The sequence below is a fragment of the Schistocerca serialis genome, chromosome 2 (genome assembly GCF_023864345.2).
Source record: "Schistocerca serialis cubense isolate TAMUIC-IGC-003099 chromosome 2, iqSchSeri2.2, whole genome shotgun sequence".
Lineage (NCBI taxonomy): Eukaryota > Metazoa > Arthropoda > Insecta > Orthoptera > Acrididae > Schistocerca > Schistocerca serialis.
Window position 1 is genome coordinate 1,118,154,095 of NC_064639.1, and position 21,189 is coordinate 1,118,175,283.

Below are 21,189 nucleotides of genomic sequence, written 5' to 3' on the forward strand. Positions count from 1 at the left end.
TTCGGGGAATGATTACTTCCGCTCTTCATCCCTAATCTCATTTCTTCTGCTATGTCACCTCTACCATGATTCATTCTATCATCTGGTATAGCATGAGTTTGTGAGTTCAATGACTCAGGTACAGAACTATTACCGTCACTACAAACTTGTGAACAGTTAGCGTCGCCATTACATGGTGTCGAAGTTACATTCATCGGGGATGTCCGGATGGCTCAGTGGTCAGAGCACCTGCTTAGTAACCAGGAGACTCAGGTTCCAATCCAGATCCGGCAGCAGCGCAGGGTGGCCGCGCTGTCTGAGACGCCTTGACGGTTCGGGCGGCTCCCCCATCGGAGGTTCGCCTCCCATGTGTTGTCCTTAGCACAAATTAGTTTAAGTCAGATTAAGTAGTGTGTAAGTCTATGGACCGACGACCGCAACAGTTTGGTCCCATAGGAACAAATTTTCAATTTTCCCAATTGATTTAAATAAATTCCCACTCACAGCCAATGCCTGTAATTCCGTTGTGACTAAATGATTGTCGGCTACAACGTTACAAGGAAGCAGGGTGGATAGGGATGATAGTAGTCAGGTGAGAGAATTAATAGCCCCAAGCGTTGAGACTGCACAGTAGACTAAAGAAGTAACCACGTAACCTTATCTTCTGTTAGGAATGAGATAAGAGACGGAAAGTTAGAGGACTCTAGGAGTTGAGGCCAACTAGTTGTTCCCTTGCGGCGCTGATAACCTTCTTAGACGAGTTTGTCCACAGTAAAGGAAGACATCGTTGGACTTGGTGTTACAAAGAAGCAGCTTGAGGCCTCTGCTCGGTCGCGATCCTAAAGCAGTCGGCACACGGACCGTGCATTCGAACGTCAGCGTTGAGCATGCTGTGTTCAAGGAGCTGCTGAACGCTCAGAAATGATGCGACTTGTGCATACAGTGAGTGGGGCCCAGCGTGGTGTACGCGATCACAACGCACTCCATCGGCAGTTGCGGGATGTGTCTAGTTCGTAAATCACAAAGTTTACTAAACGGGCGCGCGTAAGATTCCCACGTTAGCTCTGTTAAAACGCACATTTCCTTCATTGTCCATATGCTAGTCACCTTGTTATGTATGTAATACATACAAATAAAAACTTCAATATCCATATACGTGTTTTAAGACGAAAAGGAAAGTACCATGTCCAATCAATAATGACACAGGCTTATAAAAGTTCCATTACAAACAGTGCGATACAAATATGCTAAAGCACTCCGCATAAGATAAACATTATTTCATCTTTCCCACATTTTAGTAAAGCCGCAAGGTCAGTCTTGACTTGATCACTGTCCCCACCCACCAGCAGAACCTTTGCAACATGTGAATTACGAAACGTAAAAGAAAAAGGAGCACAATATCTTTATACAAGTAGCGCAAGCTTTCCTGTAGATTAAGCCAATCGAACAAACTCACTCCTCAAAAAAAAAAAAAAAAAAAAAAAAAAAAAAAAAAAAAAAAAAAAAAAAAAAAAAAAAAAAGTGAGCTTATATGTATATTACGTCAAATACTATAGTATATACTTATATTAAAATTATAATAAAGGATCAGAACCTAATAAAAACACTAATGTTTGGAAAAGAAATTTAGAAATGGAGAGACGCGAACCACCGCCCTGCTACGCATCTGGTTTTTTCGTTGCGTCACAAGAAATCCGTTCAAGTTGATCGTTGATTCCTTTACTCAGTTTTTTTTTATTACAGATGGCGAGCAGCCCTCTGACCGAACACGCTGAGCTACCGTGCAGGCGCGCTAAATCAACATCGCAAAGGCAGTAGCCAACCCCAGCATGTTGCCACTTGCTAAAAGCTTTAATCGTAGCTACGTTACTAATTGAAATTTAATTATAACAAATTGTACCTAGAACAATGCGTTTTTCGCGGATCGTTAGTGTGTCGTTGCCTTCAAATAGCACACTCTTATGATACGCAAGCTACAATAATTCTTTTGGCATGAATATGATGTTTCTCGTTATTTTATTGCAACGAATCACACGGTTAACAACGGCTTTTCGAATAATTCCCAATTTTCTGGTGCTCAGAAACGGCATATCTACGTATAGGCTTGAAATGAATGCCAATATTGCGCCTCGCAACTCTATGCTGAAGGGTGATGCCGTGCATGTGATGTAGGCAGCGTTGTGCCATCTCATTGGTCAACGTTCAGAATATCTAACATGCTAGATATTGCTCTGTACGTTCGGAAAGACTCCCGAACGTGCTATTCCACGCTACGACGCCAGAAACTCGGCACGCTCGGCGCTCAACGTTCGGATGCACGGTCCGTGAGCCAACGGCTTAAGCGGCCCTCAAGACAGGGACTCAATCTAGAGAATGCTGTGTCAACATGTCCTCCCTTAAATCGACGCTTATGCGAACTGAGGTACTTTGTTTCTTTTTCTGTGCCTCTGTAGTAGGCGCTGGGGTTAGATTGCGTTGTGTTTATTCTATGGTAAATCATATTTTAATTTCAGCTTTTTGTAGTGTTATCACACCCTGTTGTGTGACGTGGGGTGGCAACCAGTTTTGCGGGAGGGATTTAGTGTCGCAGCAATTTCACGGCACCCTTGAATTCCCATTCGACCTAGCAGTTGCACCAGTGGTTCTCGCGCTTGCCAGGTGCACCACAGGACATGCGTACCTCCACTTGCCGACCACAGTATCTTGGCGAGGTGACAAGCAGCATGCTGTCAGAGCAATTTAATATTTGACGTACAAAACTGAAGAAGCTACTTCGTCTTGCAGAGAGCACCGTGCTGCCATGGGTAACAACTGATTAGCCTTTGGTGCATCTACAGGACGACGTACGGGGCGATTGCCAAGCTTGTTCAGGCATCGGCACGGATGGCCCAGGAAGTATTGGCAAGAGTGTGATTCGATATTGATCGAGGATGGGTGGCCTTTAGCAGCATTGGTGACCAATTGGTGGCCTGATGGTGGGTGACCTGTTAAACTTAAATCACTTCCATCGTACATCTAATTTTGACCGAAGATTTGCACTGCGAAAGGTTTGTTCCAACCTTGTTCGGGTATCGGCATGGATGGCCCAGGTAAGGGTGTGGTTACATATAGATCGAGGATGGGTGGCCTTTGGCAGCATTGGGAGAAAGCGAGTGCAGTGCAGTGGAGCGGAGCTGTGAGATGCGTGAGAAAATTAATGAGACTAATAACATTTTGGACGATTTGGCAACGCTGTGTTGTTCCTCTAGAGTAGACTGGTGTGTTCATCCCTTCCAGATGCTCAGTCCGAGTCTCAGCTCCGTACAGCCACCACGCGACTTCTGAGAGCGCCATCAGTGAAGATGTGTTTTTGTTGTGTCTTACGAAAATGGAACAGCGGAATTCAGGACAACACTATGCAATCAGCTTTTGTGTTACGCTTGCGGAATCCCTTATTGTGACCTTTTAAAAATTGAGACAGACTTGTGGGGAGCATCCCTTATCACGAGGACAAGGTTTTCGCTGGCACAAATGTTTTTTGGAAGGCCGAGGCCACTCTGAAGATGAACCTCGCTCAGGCGCACGTCCAACTACAAAAACAGACGACAGCGGCGAACGTGTGCGCGCTCTTGTGAGATCAGACCGACGTTTAACGAAAGGGATGATGGGTGACCTGCTAAACTTAAAACGCATCCATCGTACGTCTATTTTTGACCGAAGATTTGCACCTGCGAAAGGTATGGGCCAAAATGTTGCCGAAAAATATGACAACTGAGCACAAGGTCAATCGAAGAAACGTGTGCGTTGATCTTCTTCAGAGGATTGCCAATGATCGCGAATTGTATAGTAGCGTGACCATAGGTGATGAATCACACTCGAATGAGCAAATCAAGATGCAAAACAATGCTGATTTGTTTTTGTGATAGTAGGGGTATCGTGTAGAAAGAGTTTGTTCCTCCAGGACAAACTGTTAACCAAGTGATTTACAAAGATGTTCTTGAAATGCTCAGAAAAAGCGTGAATCATGGAGACCGGATATTGCAGACAGATGGATGCTGCATCATAACAACGCCTCACGTCACACAACCGCTTCCAGCATAGAATATTTGAACTCAAAAAGTCTTTCTCTTATTCCACAGCTCCGCTAGTCACCTGATACGAGTCCTTGTGATTTTTGTGCCCCCTAAATTAAAATATGTCTTAAAATGACGTCATTTTGAGACTGGGGAAAATCCAAAGAATGTGACCGACATGTTAAAGACGCTACCAACTGAAGCCTTTCAGCACCGTTAACAATACTGGCAACAACGATTCCAGCGTTGTATAGCTGCCGAAGGGAACTAGTTTGAAGAGGCAAATATTGTTGTTGGAATAATAAAAACTTCGGTAGGTTAAAAATTTCTTTCATTGCTTTTCTCACACACATGGTATAATGACCAGCGAAAGCGGAAGAATGTTGGAGCTCAAATGGTTCAAATGGCTCTAAGCACTATGGGACTTAACATCTGAGGTCACCAGTCCCCTAGACTTAGAACTACTGAAACCTACCTAACCTACCTAACCGTTCCCGGTGCCAGAGAGCGCTAATTTAAACAGTATAAGTACCCCTATCTCTTAACAAGGAACTGTGACTGAGCTGATCTGTAGACTGATAATACAGCCGATATCTCTTCCTTGCCCAAGGTTTGTTCACCCTAAGGACAACTGTAGTGCAACCAAACATCATCTCTACTACTAGACACCGGACCCTTGTCGACCGACTGGTGTAACAACTCTGGATGTTATTACAACACACGTGATGCCCCAAGATTCGCTAAAGTGTAATAGTCTTCAGTGGTTTGAGTAATGACTGTAATAAATACTGGACCTTTACAGCTTTTAGGGTTCTGTTACCTAGTAAACAGAAACGGAATCATTATTATTACTTTGTTGTCCGTCTGTCTTTTTGTCTACTGTCTGGCGGACTGTTGAGACTGTTTTTCTCAGAAACGGGTAGAGGTATCAAGATAAAATTTTTATCACGTGATAAGCGCTAACGTCCCCAGCTGATGTGAAAAATTTGAGTTTGTAATTCCATACTATCAAAAGACACGGTCATATACGTCACATACCGTGATACTTGCGAACTTACCCACGAGAACCTACAAATGAACTACCTATATACATGCCGGGCCAGGTGATCTGACAGCACAAGTTTTAAATAACCTTTTCCCCCTGTATTTTCACCCTCCTACCTTGCGAATATCAAGAAGTGCCACAATGTTTTCCCTAAATCTTTAAATGTTCAAATAAGGAGACGTTAGAGTTGTGAGGCTGCAGCTAGCACATGCCCTTAAGCAGACCCCTCATGGGACATAGAAACGCATGTGGACAAGGTGCTGGTGACGTCACAGCGTGAACTGATGTCCCCTGCGGTGAACGTCCCTCATGCCTTTCTAGAGGCCCTCCTTGCCTCTATTGTTAACCCAACAGTGGTCGCACATTTGTGACTGTCACCCGTTCACTCTTTCGGTGGCGCAACTTAAGAGGGTGGCCTGTCACGTGGTGTCCTACGAACAGGCGTCGCAAGGCAGAGTGTGCAACATCCAGATAGCGTCCTGCTGCTACAAGGATCTGGTTGCCCTTGCTCGAGTTCAACATTTGCCCACGGCTTTGGTGTCCGTAGACTGGTCGTCCTCCGTCATAAAGGATATCCATAAACTATTGGTCACACTTCTCCTGTGCAGCGCTAAATCTCTTGTGCTGTGTAATGGTAGGCTCACACAACAGATGCTGGCCAGGCGATCAGTGCGATAGAAATGTCCCCTGTCAGCACTGCTGTACGCCTTCGCCCGAGAACTATTGTTATGTGGAGTACGACAAAGACTTACGGGGAAGTCACTGGGTGGACATCGATTTTGCTGCATCATCTTTGATGACGATTTGGTCCTCTGCCTTCGAAGTGCCGACGATTCCCGAGTGGCGCTTGCGGGGGGGGGGGGGGGGGGGATCAACTATGAGGCGTCGGGCAGCTCACTCGAAGTATGTAAATCGTGAGCTCTGTACTCGTTCATCATGGGTACAGGCCTGTCTCAGGGAAGCGTTGACCTCTTCGAAGTACCCGGTACCTTAAGCTGCCTCGACATTGATTTTACAGCTGACCTGCGACGCTCTGCGGCCCTCAATTCCAGACGGCTGCTGCAGTGGGTGAGGTTTCGACCCGTTGAACATCGACTCCACTCCCTTGACCTCTCCAATGTACGTGCTATTTCAACACTCGTACAGTGTCACGGATCCCTCACATGGCGCAAGTTCTTCCGGTCACCCACGCCTTGTCTCGCCACATGTTAACTGCTATAGGTTCCTTTGTTATCCAACTTCGAGGGAGTGTGGGTCTTAACCACGTTCTGAACAGAACTAAGACCCTTTTTCTCAGTTCACAGCTAAGCGACGAATATTCTCCGGCCTCGTTCGTTCCTTCGCTGAAGTTGCCAGGCACCCCAGTGCCCTTCTATCATATCGAACATTATCTGGAGCACAGTTACCTTTCTGCCTCTTGAGGCCTATGCACTTGTTGCCGACGAAGGCGATCTGCACTGAGGTGCATCAGGTCCGCGCCCCCCAATGTGACAGAGCAAAAGAACCCGCACTACAGGTGGCGCAATATACACTCATGCTCATAAATTAAGGATAATTGCAGAATGTGGTGCCACACAACGTGGTACTACACAAAACTGCAGCTAATAGCATAGGCACATAGGGAACACACACGACACAGATCTGTTAGTCCACAGTAAGTTGAGAAAGCGGTCCCGAAACATATGTGCTACAAAATGTCACTGTTTCCTGCAGATGTACCCCCACATCAATATGGGGTATGACCACCATGCACACGTACACAGGCCGCACAACGGGTTGGCACACTCTGGGTCAGGTGGTCGAGAAGCTGCTGGGGTATAGCCTCCCATTCTTGCACCAGTGCCTGTCGGAGCTCCTGAAGTGTCCTAGGGGTTTGAAGACGTGAAGCGATACGTCGACCGAGAGCATCCCAGACGTGATCGATGGGGTTTAGGTCTGGATAACAGGCAGGCCACTCCATTCGCCTGATATCTTCTGTTTCAAGATACTCGTCCACAATAGCAGCTCGGTGGGGCCGTGCGTTATCATCCATCAGGAGGAAGGTGGGACCCACTGCACCCCTGGGGCAAAATGACATCCCAATACATCTGACCTGTTACTGTTCCTCCGTCAAAGACATGCAGAGGTGTACGTGCACCAATCATAATCCCACCCTACACCATCAAACCAAGATCATCATACAGGTCCTTTACAAGGACATTAATGGGTTGGTATCTGGTTCCTGGTTCCTGGTTCACGCCATATGAAAATCCAGCGAGAATCACTGTTGAGACTATACCCGGACTCGTCTGTGAACATAACCTGGGACCACTGTTATAATGACCATATATTGTGTTCGTAACACCAGGCTTTACGGGCTCTCCTGTGACCAGGGGTCAGTGGAATGCACGTTGCAAGTCTCCAGGCAAATAAACCATGTCTGTTCAGTCGTCTGTAGACTGTATGTCTGGAGACAACTGTTGCAGTGGCTTCCTGTAAGGTCCCGAGCAAGGCTAGCTACAGTACTCCGTGGTTGTCTGTGGGCACTGATGGTGAGACATCGGTCTTTTTTGTGGTGTTGTACACTGTGGACGTCCTGTACTGTAGGGCTTGGACACGTTTCCTGTCTGCTGAAATCGTTGCCATAATCTTGAGATCACACTCTGTGGCACACGGAGGGCCCGTGCTACGACCTGCTGCGTTTGAGCAGCCTCCAATCGCCCTAGTATTTCACCCCTCATAACGTCGTCAACATGCGTTCTTTGAGCCATTTTCAACGCAGAATCACCATTAGCACGCCTGAAAACGTCTGCACACTTACTCGCTGCTCTGTACTCTGACATGCACCAACACACCTCTGCGTATGTGGACTGTTGCCAGCGCCACAGCGCGACGACCGCAGGTCAAATGCACCGCATGGTCATACCCCGATGTGATTTAAACCCGCAAACCGCCCACCAGAGCGTTGTTTCACCATGTATCAGCATTATCCTTAATTTATGAGCATGAGTGTATGACGTTCGGTGAACGCCACTTTTCTAGACACTGCTGCACGCTCCGTGTGGTATGGCACAGTCAACGGGAAATAACCAAATCGTTCTCCTCTCCATCAAGTTCACCTCGCTGACTCCCCGCTTTACGTCGTTTTGTGGGGTTCCGGACACTGACTATCATCGCTCTGTTTGTGGCGCGACATAAGATGCCTGTCGCTTGGTCCAGCGAATTCTGGCCTTCCTCAGACGTGCCAATCCTGACTGAACATCAACGGCCACGCTGTTGTTCCCAGATGACGAGTTCTACCTGCAGACAAAGACTCAGTCTATAAACTGGTTCTGTGACCTTGCAGGTCGATCTCATCTCGACACAGGCGAGAAGAGTATTCTTGATTTTGAACTTATGTGAACGAACGACACTTCCCACTCTTCATAATCCGAAATACAGGCAGTACGTTTGCAACTTGCTTCGGAGTACTTTCTACGACCCGCCGCGTAGTTGGAATGAATCTGCTAATAGGCAGTTGATCTGATGCACTTTTTTGATACTATGATCCCCAACTTCATTCCTCTTTATCTCGAGATGACGTGCATGGATTTTTCCACAGGCACAGGTGGCTTTCGTGGAATTCACAAATATGAGGGGAAAGAAAACTTCTTCTCTGTTACACACGTTTGTTACTCTCCCCCTTTCCTTCCCTGCGTTCTTAGTTTAGAGGGAATTGTTGGAATAGGGGTAGTTAGGGGCCAACGGCTGAGTGGTTCAGATATTTTCTCAGGGCCAAAATGGTGGTGGCAAACAGACCACTTTCTTTGTGGGTTCAAATTTTCAATTGAAAAAGAATAAAAAGAAGATAAAAAATCTGACAGCGTCGCGAGTTATGAACATTGAAAAGAATGTTAGCGGATTGGTGACCACCTCCTTCCACATATTCGTTTTTAACTTTTCGTTACTAAAGCACTCTGGGCCATTCTCACTAATTTAATAGGAGTTTTATCTGCAAAAGCTGATGTTATTTATTATAAAGTATTTGCTACAATTTCTGTGGCAAAGGCCAATGACTGGAATGTTTCCCCAGTGGCCAGAAATCTTAGCGATACCCCCAGTCCATGAGATAAACACAAGTTATGCTCTGGATGTTCTTGCTATTATAAAACCATCTGTATAATATAGGTACCTGTCTCTTGGTTTTATCTACTACCTCATGTTCGTAGCTTGCCGGTAAACATCTTCTTCAGTTATGGTGAGCAGCTTCGAAAAAATCTCGTCTTCCATTCAAATGAAATTACGAAACAAATCTTCATCTTGAAATGTGTGTAATGTAGTCCGATACTCGTGCTTCTCAGTGATGGTAGTTAATGCAACACCGAGAATATGGATCTTTTCCGTGTTCAGTTTCTCATTAGTTACTACACTTCAACTATTTCAATTTAAAATCGAAAATGAGATGAAGAGTCAGTTGAGTCAACGAATAACTTCTATTACAATATTCGTATATACCAGATCGTTGTACAGCATTAATCGCTCTTCAAGGCATCAACGGATCCAGAATCTTCGTCGCGATTTCCTTTCTTCGACATCCACTAACCAAGTTAACGGAGCTCTTTAGGCGCATCCATTTCTTTAAAAAAGAAAGGAAAAAACTATGTGATATCGCAGACTGCCTCTGGAGAGCGCTGTGGTCGCAAATCGCAATGAGGAGCACGTTCCGCGAAATGTTGCCGGCAGTTTCGGACGCTGCAGCAGCCACGACGGACACACTGTCTGGTGCGCTTTGCGGTGAGAAACACGTCCCGTGTGAAGACGATTTTACAGTCGTACGTGCCCGCACTCGACAAGGTGTGGTTTACGTTCCACAAGAAGGATAAGCCAATGACGTGACAATAAACGCAATGCAACGTTGAGCGCAATGAGTGACTGGATAGAAGCCTTAGATCCACTCAGCGATTTTACGCAGGACCAGAATTTTCTCGGGTTCTCAACAAGGTATGTTGCTATCGAGGCCCACGAGAAAGGCAGGTCTCACGTCACGAAGGCAGGCCTGAACACGCTCGCTCACCTCAGCAGACAAATGTGTTTCTGTACCTGCTAACTCGCATGTGGGCGTGTACGCACTAACGAGAACTGCATCTTCTACTGGAATCTGCTACTACGGTCTTACTGATTAACAGTACCACAACAAAATTTAATTTAAGATCTATGCTCGATATAGTTTCTTCTGCTTAACAGTCCTCATTTCGTCCAGGAAGTGGTGCAACTGATAATCATTTTGGCGTGGTTTTAACAGCCCAGTACAACCGTAACAAACTATAAGAAGGCCCATGGACTTCCGATCATTGTAGGGCAAATAGCAGTAACACTTTTTGTAGGCCTCGGTTACTGTGGTATGACGGTGGTAGTTGTTGTAAGCTTCGAGCATCGATATTTGTATAGACGCGCGAATTTAATTGACTTTTTACTGCCGTTATTTGCCCATTCGCTTTTGAACCGAGAGTGTGACAGCCCTCGATCCGTCAGCAGTTTCTTAATTTAGTTGTTAAACCACGGTGGGTCTTTTCCGTTACCTCCCTCTTACAGCATACAAATACGATTTTCCCCACTCCTGTGGTACTTGCAAGATTTTCTGGTAACTCACGTTTATCTCCCCTCATTGCACGGCAGATGGTCTCAACGTGGAAACAGCGGGCTTCTCTCAGTGGCAGACGCAGTTTTTAATAAAAGATGGACACACTTATTACCAAAATGAAGTCCCCCAAAAAACAGGATAATCTTCTCCTGTACTGAACATTTTCCCACAGTTCGTTTTGTTTATTATTTTATTTTATTCGAAGCACAACAGCAGAACGCTGCTCAGATTTAAGCAGTTTAAGTGAAATTATAACCTCAAATTGATAATCTATATGCGCATATTGTTGCTTAGCAGTGGCCTCCTCGAACTCACTGACAATTTCGGTGCATAAACTTCTACAGTTAATCATCATGAATCTTTCAGTACGCCCAATCCTGTTTCCGATCAATAATATTTTTGTAGAGAGGAAAGTGATCTTAGCACCAGATTTCTTCTGCCTTCTTGAACTAAACGAAACTGGGCGAACAAAATTTCGTATAACATCCGGCATGATCAAGCTCTTGTTAAATCACTTTATAACACTGCAACCGGTTTTACGTAGCTTGTGCAATCAAATACCAAATTTGGTCTATTGCGTACCATGTCCCAGCAGAACAAATAGTCCTGTCACGGAAAAGCCACGTATAACACTACTTTCCACTACTGCTATACCATAACCTTATAGTTGGAAGCAGGTCGTGAAATAAAATTATCTTATTAAAGCAGTTATGGTATAACGCAACAGAGCAGTGATACCCTCTGAGAGGAATTTCCTTATGTCGACCGTGTTGTACCTAACGGAGGTGGCTTATAGGAAGTGAAAGCCAGAATTACGTAAATATTCAAACAGTAACAAACAATAATTTACTTATCCACACTGTTGAAAGAATTTAAAAAAAACGGTCACCATACTAATTAGGCATGAGAATGATTAACATTCTTGTTTAAGAAAGTAGTAATGAGTAACTTTAACGGACAAACACAACTTATATTTTGCCACACGCGAGTGCAATGAACTCTGACACCTGCATATGTTAACGTAAAGTTTGGAGTTGACAGCTAGAGCAGAACAAACTATTTGCATAAATATAACAGATAACGATACACACTACTATCTTCAGGGCTTAGTCAAACTGAGTGGTTTCAATAATATTACTATTGCAATGCACTTTAGAATCAAACATTGGACATAGATTCAATATTACTTTTCAAACATATTCCTATCTGACATGTAATATAGATATCGTGTACAGCAAAGTAGTTATTGTGCATAGATTAAGTCACTCACTACTAAACACCTTTTTATTTAGAATGAAAATTAAATGGAATTCACTAACAGATTACTTCTCACTGACTTTTGAATAAAGAAGTTACTGTTTCCATACATAGTTGTCTTTCTATTACTCGTTATGTAGCATGAGCACAATAGACAAACTATGGATCCTGTTACACCATTAATATGCACTTTTAATACACAAGAGAGACCCAATATTGTACAGAATTTCACTTGAATAGCAAGAGTAACTGAAATTTGCTATAATTAAGTAACTTTGTGCATTTGAACTACTTTCAGTGGAGGGGGGCCCTTAATATTGACCACTGTAGCAGAGCATACTAAACACACTTTTAATACACTAAAGAAACAAGCCATTAACAAGTATGGACATGTAACCTTCAACAGTATTAGTTCTCAATTCTTTCTGCAGTAGAACACAACTTGACATATCTGTAAGAAACTGACTCACCTTTTGCGATTTACAGCAAGCAGTAATGTGATCATTTACCAAGCAAAACTTTACAAGCCTCAGTTTTAAGAACTTTTAATTTTGAACTTGGCAACAACATATTAATAAGCTGTTTTAATAGAAGAATTATTTTCAGCGAGCATCATGTACTGCAGCTCACTCTCTTGCCACATTAACTTTAACTCTCTTTTTACTCTGTTAAAGAGGCATTAATTAGTTAAAACACTAGGCTTTAATGTTCTTTCAATAAGAACACTCGGTAATCCCTTTAGCATGGGAAGGACCCTAAGTGGAAATGTGACAGAGGGATAAAAAATCAAGGTAGGTATAAGAGTTCGAGTATAAATTACCTTACATTTGCGCACACTAAAACATCCAGTGAGCTGATCCTTCACTTTACATATTTGCAATTCTTGGCTCCTTTCTAGCGATTGTGCAGCGTGGTGGCGAGTGCATGGTGGTGGGTGGATTTGCAGATAGAATTGCTGGACTCTGTCATTTCTTGGTGGCGATGATAGATACCAATTTCAAAATAGTTCCAGCTCTTTATCCATCCATCCGAGGCATTGGAAAGCGTCAGGAAAAGCCTCTCTCGGAACCAGCACAGTACACAACTTTTACATGAGCAGTTGACAGTTTGGTAGTTCGTCCCCGACTGACTCTTTTTTCCATCTTTTCTACTTGGGCCAACCACAATTTGCTCGCGATTCAGTTCCGTTCCCGAGGGCAACCACAACACCTTTTACATACAAAATAACTAAGAACTCTAAGTGAAGGTCAGCAGTTTACATAACAGCAAACAAACATTTTAAATAAAACCGAACATTTGCATATATTTGTGGTTCTACACAAAATTATTTAAATAAAATTATTTAATTTTAAAGATAACCAAAGATATTATATGTTTAATAAACTCAAGTGGCAGACTCTGCAAGAGAGGCGCTCTGCATCGCGGTGTAGCTTGCTCGCCAGGTTTCGAGAGGATGCGTTTCTGGATGAGGTATCGAATATATTGCTTCCCCCTACTTATACTTCCCGAGGAGATCACGAATGTAAAATTAGAGAGATTAGAGCGCGCACGGAGGCTTTCAGACAGTCGTTCTTCCCGCGAACCATACGCGACTGGAACAGGAAAGGGAGGTAATGACAGTGGCACGTAAGGTGCCCTCCGCCACACACCGGTGGGTGGCTTGCGGAGTATCAATGTAGATGTAGATGTAGATGTAGACAAAGACAATACATATAATTTGCTCGTACATTTCACTTCCTACACTCTAAAAGACATCAAAGTTTTTACACAGAAAGGAGTATAAAATTTTGTGTTTTCGATTCAATCAAACACATTAATGAAGCTCAAAGACGTAACATCAAATAAAACAAAAGGCAAAATAAATCAATATAGCATTAGAGCTATGGTGTTACAACTTGCAACTGGTAGTGTGCTGCAATTGTGAAACTGGTATTTGCAATTGTATTATCATATTACACCAACCTTCGACTTGACCAGAACCACTAAAGCCACGTAATTGACGAACTACATTCATGGTAAACAATCCTTTACGTATTTTTGTGTAGCTGTTCTCTATTTCCGTAATTCATCTATTTCCATTTTCGCCATCGCTTGTATGAAAAGGGCTATAAGAAAAATTAGGAACAGGTAAGTACAGGTGCGTAGGGTCACTGAAGTTTTATCAAACCGAAGCACTAAATCTGCAGTATTTTTCCCTCGAGCATGTATAGCGGATCTAACGACCCGACAAGAAGAGATCTTAATGTAAGAACGATGATCCATTATAACAGTTTCGCAACACTTTTGACGAATTCGCTTAGAACAAAACGCAGTTCAGTTTGTGAGAGGGTCCATGGCAATTACGTTGTAGCTACTCGAGTCGGAACGCAAATGTATTTGGCTATTACGTAAGATGCAGACGCGCTGGCGTTATGTAATTGTTTTAATTATTTATTACAGCAATACAAACTGAAATTACACTAACCTAATAGTCATCTATGAACGGGGAAATCGAAAGTCCAGTTCGTTCGTTATTCATGGGTGACCTGTATTTACAAGCACCCAGCACTTCTTTCCAAAGCATCGTCGCCGGTAATTCTTAATGAAAAGCTACTTCCAAAACATTTATGGAATTTCATCATTAGTTTAAAACAGCGATTAGCTCTAATTATGTTCTCGAAAAGCTAATGGGCGGCTTGTCAGTGAATTTCTCGACTCTGAGCCCTCGTATTTTCTGCGCGCAGAGCTCGTATTACCTGTTGTTTCGAGAGAGTCGGAACATCCTCTTGACCTCGTCTCGTCTCGTGAAGAGCGACAGACGTTCCGAGACCCGAGACTAGGCGGTACTCACTGGAATCGATACAGCATCACCGGACGCTTTCTGTGTTCTAGATAGCTGATAACTCGATTTTTTCCCCAGGCTAAAGCTAACGATTAGTAACACTTGAGATACGGTGTGTTCTCAGCCTTTCTTAAATACCACTTACCTTCTTCGTCACGTTTTTCATTATCTGAAAGTTCACGACCTTTCTGGTAAGTACATGTACTACCATCCAACAACTAGCTGTATGTAAAGTAGCTCTCAAATTTGCGTAAGTGCGTGTGACATCAGCATTGGCTACGGAATAATTTCACTTGGTTGAAGACGTATCTATGAGCATCCTTGCTGCAGGTACGGATCTCTTAATGTACGGTCTAGGTAGGTCAGTCGTGCTATTGGTTTTATACGGTGGTACGTTCGCAATGATAACAAAGTGACAGCTAAAGTACCCGATAAGAACAATGACAGAAAATCGTTGCATGCGTGAGAATGGGTGCAAGGTTATACGCGCAGTAACATGTTTATGTTTATGCGACCTACAAATCCACTGTGCCAATAAAAAGACATGGTTGTGTTAGATAATACATTGGCCAGATTACTGAAATGAAGTATGGCCTCTGCTATAGAAGGCTGGGAGAAACCGATGGGTATGTTCAGCGGCCTAATTACAAATATTCCTTCTCTCTTTGTAAGGGTTGGAAGTTTTTGGTTCAAATGGCTCTGAGCACTATGGGACTTAACATTTGAGGTCATCAGTCCCCTAGAACTTGGAACTACTTAAACCTAACTAACCTAAGGACATAACACACATCCATGCCCGAGGCAGGATTCGAACCTGCGAGCGTAGCGGTCGCGCGGTTCCACACTGAAGCGCCTAGAATCTCTCGGCCACAGCGGCCGGCTGGGAATTTTTCTTCGCAGAAATTGAATGCCGCACAGTGCATGTATGTCTAGTGAAGTGCCGTGTTTGTATTCTTGGTATGAGAGAAGGGAGAGGATTTCACCAGATACAGTCACATAGCTTTCTTCTTGCCCATGCAGCCACAAATTTTTCTCTTTAGCAGTCCTCTTCATCTCCATGTGTCCAGAACATACCATCTCACGAATCATATTTTTTAAACAGGATACCCTCACTCGTCCCCTCGTTTCTCCCCAACGATCAAGACTTTGAAAACATTTTGTAGAAACATATCATGTCAAGTAATGTTTCCAATTAGTTTTGCTTTGCGTTGACCTGAAAGTTTCTATAGCTGTTCCCCCTCTCCTATTCTTGCAGAACCATTTCATTCTTTTTTCTGTCATTCTAGTGTGTTTTAGTATTTCTCCTCCAGAACCACATTTCATTCGAGGCAAGCTTTCTTTTGTTTCGCTAACGTCCAGATTTCGCATCCATATGCCACGAAACTCCACACAAAGTTGTTTACAAGTCTTCCCTTTGGGTGGAAGCTGATGTGCTTGTTCAGTAGCAGGTTCTTCTTATTTTAGCATGTACTCTTGTCCAGTGCTATTCTCCTCTTGATTTCCTTGAGACAGCTATTGTTTTCCTCCATCATGCTGCAGGGAGAGTGAAACTGACAGTGAAATTCTGTTACTTCCTCGAGTTGCTCACTCACTCCATCTACTTTTTTGTCTATAAGTTTTGTCTTTTGGGATTTATTTTCAGTTTTAGTTTTCTTATCTCCTGATTTAAAGCTCTAAGCATTTTGGCTACCACAGCTGCACGGACCACCCTAGTCCAGTGCCCTTCCTAACAAAGACGTTAATTCAAAGCTGGTGTGCTATTCCAATATTGGAGAGCCTCGGCAATACTGACGATTTGACAAGGGGAAAATGGGCTGAAGGTCTGAATCGAAGCGTTTCAGTTACTTCTTTCTCTGAGTCTGCCACTACTGCAGTGTCCTCGGAGAATCTGATGCATTGAATGTGAATACCTTTAATATTGATTCCAGTCATCTTCTCTTTTGAAAATTATGGTATTACCGCCTTGAGCTGCTGGTAGAGTACATGATTTATACAACCAGTTTCAGTCGTCTGACCATCATCACGTTAATAAAAGTATTCACGGTCTCATGTTCGGCGAAATATAAAATCGTCATCATCAGGTAGCAAAACAATGAGTAATGTACTGTTATCAAATGTTAATACAAATAACGTTCTCAATTTATCTAACGGTAACCATTTTATATTTCGCCTAACATTATGCTATGAATACTTTTCCGAACCTCATGATTTTCAGACGACTGAAAGAGGTTGTATAAATAGATTATTCTACCGGCAGCTTAAGGAGGTAATATATGAGAGCTATTTTGTAAAATATGAGTGCTGTGGCCGGCCGGTGTGGCCGTACGGTTAAAGGCGCTTCAGTCTGGAACCGCGTGACCGCTACGGTCGCAGGTTCGAATCCTGCCTCGGGCATGGATGTGTGTGATGTCCTTAGGTTAGTTAGGTTTAATTAGTTCTAAGTTCTAGGCGACTGATGACCTCAGACGTTGAGTCGCATAGTGCTCAGAGCCATGAGTGCTGTGGCCGGCCGAGGTGGCTGAGCGGTTCTAGGCGCTACAGTCCGGAGCCGCGAGACCGCTACAGTCGCAGGTTCGAATCCTGCCTCGGGCATGGACGTGTGCGATGTCCTTAGGGTAGTTAGGTTTAAGTAGTTCTAAGTTCTAGAGGACTGATGACCTCAGAACTTAAGTCCCATAGTGCTCAGAGCCATTTGAACCATTTTTTTTTTTTTTTTTTGAGAACTGTGGGGCACTGCCTTGTGAAAAGGTAATAGAGGGCACCCCTGCCTTATACTCCTGATTTTTCTTCATTTCCTGCTAACCTTGTTAGCCAGTTCTGTACTCTGACTTATGTCTGTACTCATAATGAATCACCTACTTTGCGCATTGCTTCAAATAGTAACTTTCAAGCAACAACTATAAATGATTTTTCAAAGTCAATAAATGCTACATTAATTTTTCTGTTTAGATGTGACCTGCTTTCCAAAATTTGACGTAGTATCAAAATTAATCCTCCGGTTCCTTTCCGTGATCTGAAGCGAACTTTATTATTGGCTGAGTTCCAAAATATTTTCTTTTTAATCCTGGCTTTAATTACTGACAGTTTTTTCTCCTTAATCCTCGCTTTCATTATTGACCGTTTTCATGCCTTCTGGAGAGCCTGCTGAAAAATTTGTAAGTTAAACCAGGACAATCGGCTAAAAAACTAAACTAGACTTCGTCCGATATGGCCTCGAAAGGCCCAACGGTACCAACCGGCCGCCGTGTCATCCTCATCCAACAGCTGTCACTGGATGCGGATATCGAAGGGTATGTGGTCAGCTCACCGCTCTCCCGGCCGTTTGTCAGTTTACGAGACCGGAGCCGCTTCTTCTCAATCAAGTAGCTCCTCAGATTGACTCACAAGGGCTGGGTACACCCCGCTTGCCAACAGCGCTCGACCGACCGGATGGTCACCATCCAAGCACTAGCCAAGCCCGACAACACTTAACTTCGGTGATCTGACGGGAACCGGTGATACCACTGCGGCGAGGCCGTTGGCCACAGTTGGACAAATGTTAGCGGAAAAATTTTCTTACATGACTACGGCCCGAACCAGCTATCCACCGAGTAGAGCACCACCGCACAATAGTGGATTAACAAAGCACATGGTGTCAAAAACCTGTTGACCATCACCGATGTTTCCTGCTACGAGGGCAGTTCAATAAGTAATGCAACACATTTTTTTCTGAAACAGGGGTTGTTTTATTCAGCAATGAAATACACCAGGTTATTCCCCAATCTTTTAGCTACACAACACTATTTTTCAACGTAATCTCCATTCAATGCTACGGCCTTACGCCACCTTGAAATGAGGGCCTGTATGCCTGCACGGTACCATTCCACTGGTCGATGTCGGAGCCAACGTCGTACTGTGTCAATAACTTCTTCATCATCCGCGTAGTGCCTCCCACGGATTGCGTCCTTCATTGGGCCAAACATATGGAAATCCGAAGGTGCGAGATCGGGGCTGTAGGGTGCATGAGGAAGAACAGTCCACTGAAGTTTTGTGAGCTCCTCTCGGGTGCGAAGACTTGTGTGAGGTCTTGCGTTGTCATGAAGAAGGAGAAGTTCGTTCAGATTTTTGTGCCTACGAACACGCTGAAGTCGTTTCTTCAATTTCTGAAGAGTAGCACAATACACTTCAGAGTTGATCGTTTGACCGTGGGGAAGGACATCGAACAGAATAACCCCTTCAGCGTCCCAGAAGACTGTAACCATGACTTTACCGGCTGAGGGTATGGCTTTAAGCTTTTTCTTGGTAGGGGAGTGGGTGTGGCGCCACTCCATTGATTGCCGTTTTGTTTCAGGTTTCGAAGTGATGAACCCATATTTCATCGCCTGTAACAATCTTTGACAAGAAATTGTCCCCCTCAGCCACATGACGAGCAAGCAATTCCGCACAGATGGTTCTCCTTTGCTCTTTATGGTGTTCGGTTAGACAACGAGGGACCCAGCGGGAACAAACCTTTGAATATTCCAACTGGTGAACAATTGTGACAGCACTACCAACAGAGATGTCAAGTTGAGCACTGAGTTGTTTGATGGTGATCCGTCGATCATCTCGAACGAGTGTGTTCGCACGCTCCGCCATTGCAGGAGTCACAGCTGTGCACGGCCGGCCCGCACGCGGGAGATCAGACAGTCTTGCTTGACCTTGCGGCGATGATGACACACGCTTTGCCCAACGACTCACCGTGCTTTTGTCCACTGCCAGATCACCGTAGACATTCTGCAAACGCCTATGAATATCTGAGATGCCCTGGTTTTCCGCCAAAAGAAACTCGATCACTGCCCGTTGTTTGCAACTCACATCCGTTATAGACGCCATTTTAACAGCTCCGTACAGCGCTGCTACCTGTCGGAAGTCAATGAAACTATACCAGACGAAGCGGGAATGTTTGAAAATATTCCACAAGAAATTTCCGGTTTTTTCAACCAAAGCTGGCCGAGAAAAAAAATGTGTTGCATTACTTATTGAACTGCCCTCGTACATCATTGACTTCTAATATAGAGATCCCATATTCGGTGTTAACCATTACTAACATTCAGGAGGTATTGGACTCTGAGGGAGAGACATTCTGTATGAACTTATAACAAATAGTGAAGAAGCAGACAGCATTTCAAATCACCTATTTTTACTTCAGTTGAAATATTACTCTCCCTTAAAATGGAAGAATCAAAAACTGAGGCCAACATGGAAATGCAGAAGGAGATATAAATGAAAGTTTTAGGGTATAAAAGGTACACCGTCGCGTTCTGTAGCATATTATCCCCATCATTTCTTCTTTTCTGAACGTTTTGAGAGGTACACTAACCTCATTTCTGTATCTGGGTGAGTGTTATGAGAAACTGGATGAATACGATTAACGCTCTAAATTCACTATTGACGATTACAGTGGTGTGGCACTATCTATCGCCCCAAAGGACAATTTTTACATGGATTTAAAAGATGGTTTTGACCTTTAACTTATCGGAATTCGAACTCAAGACTACTGCCTACAATTAATTTCAGTATTTTGACTGCTATTGTTTAAAATCAGCTTACCTGCACTCAGTCTGTAACAGCTTTATTACATGAAGGGTACAACAGGAATTACGTATATAATCAAACATCGTTACAAATCTAGAATCTATTACCAAGCAAGATTTCTAGTTGCAATAACCCTATTTTTAACTGCGATAGAATCGTGAGTAGTCATTTTATTGCCCGAATACTTTTGCTTTTGATTATATGTATAATTATTTAAGAGCATATAAAGTATGTGTTGAGTCACAGTGTTATTCAAAGAATAACGTGACGCCTTTCTGGAACAAACTTCCACTGTCAGGTATCAGTTCTCCTTCAGATGTAATTGCCATGTGGTAGACTGGACCCACGTCATAGCATGGTGCAGTCGGTAGGTCAGTGAATATGTTACTTTTTTCTGATATGAGTAGGCAGTTGACTGGAATCATGTACAGTCTTCGCACAACACAATGTCAATGTGAAATACAGTTACCTAGTAACAGAAGATATTAAGGGTCTAGTTTTTCACTGTAAGTGTACCTACTGAAAGTTGCCTGTTCATTTTGTACACTAATTTCTTCCCCCTAAATTTTGTTTTAGCAGTCCCGAAACAGGTCTATTGGGAGATTGTTATTTGAATTTCTGGAACTTGTACATGCTTTGGATGCCTCAAACGCTAAGAGACAATTTTGAATCGCTTATTATTCGTCCGCAGTCTTTGGTCAGAGTAGCTCTGTCGCTGGAAGATGTGCGTCGTTTCTAATCGCTGCTTGTCAGCGAGGAGCGCGAATAGTAGTGAGATACACAGACACAGAGTCGTGGAAATGTAGATGTAAAGTTAAGTGCATCTGTGTTTACGTAAAATGAGACATGTTTGAATATTGTGACATAGCGGAGCAGGACTTGG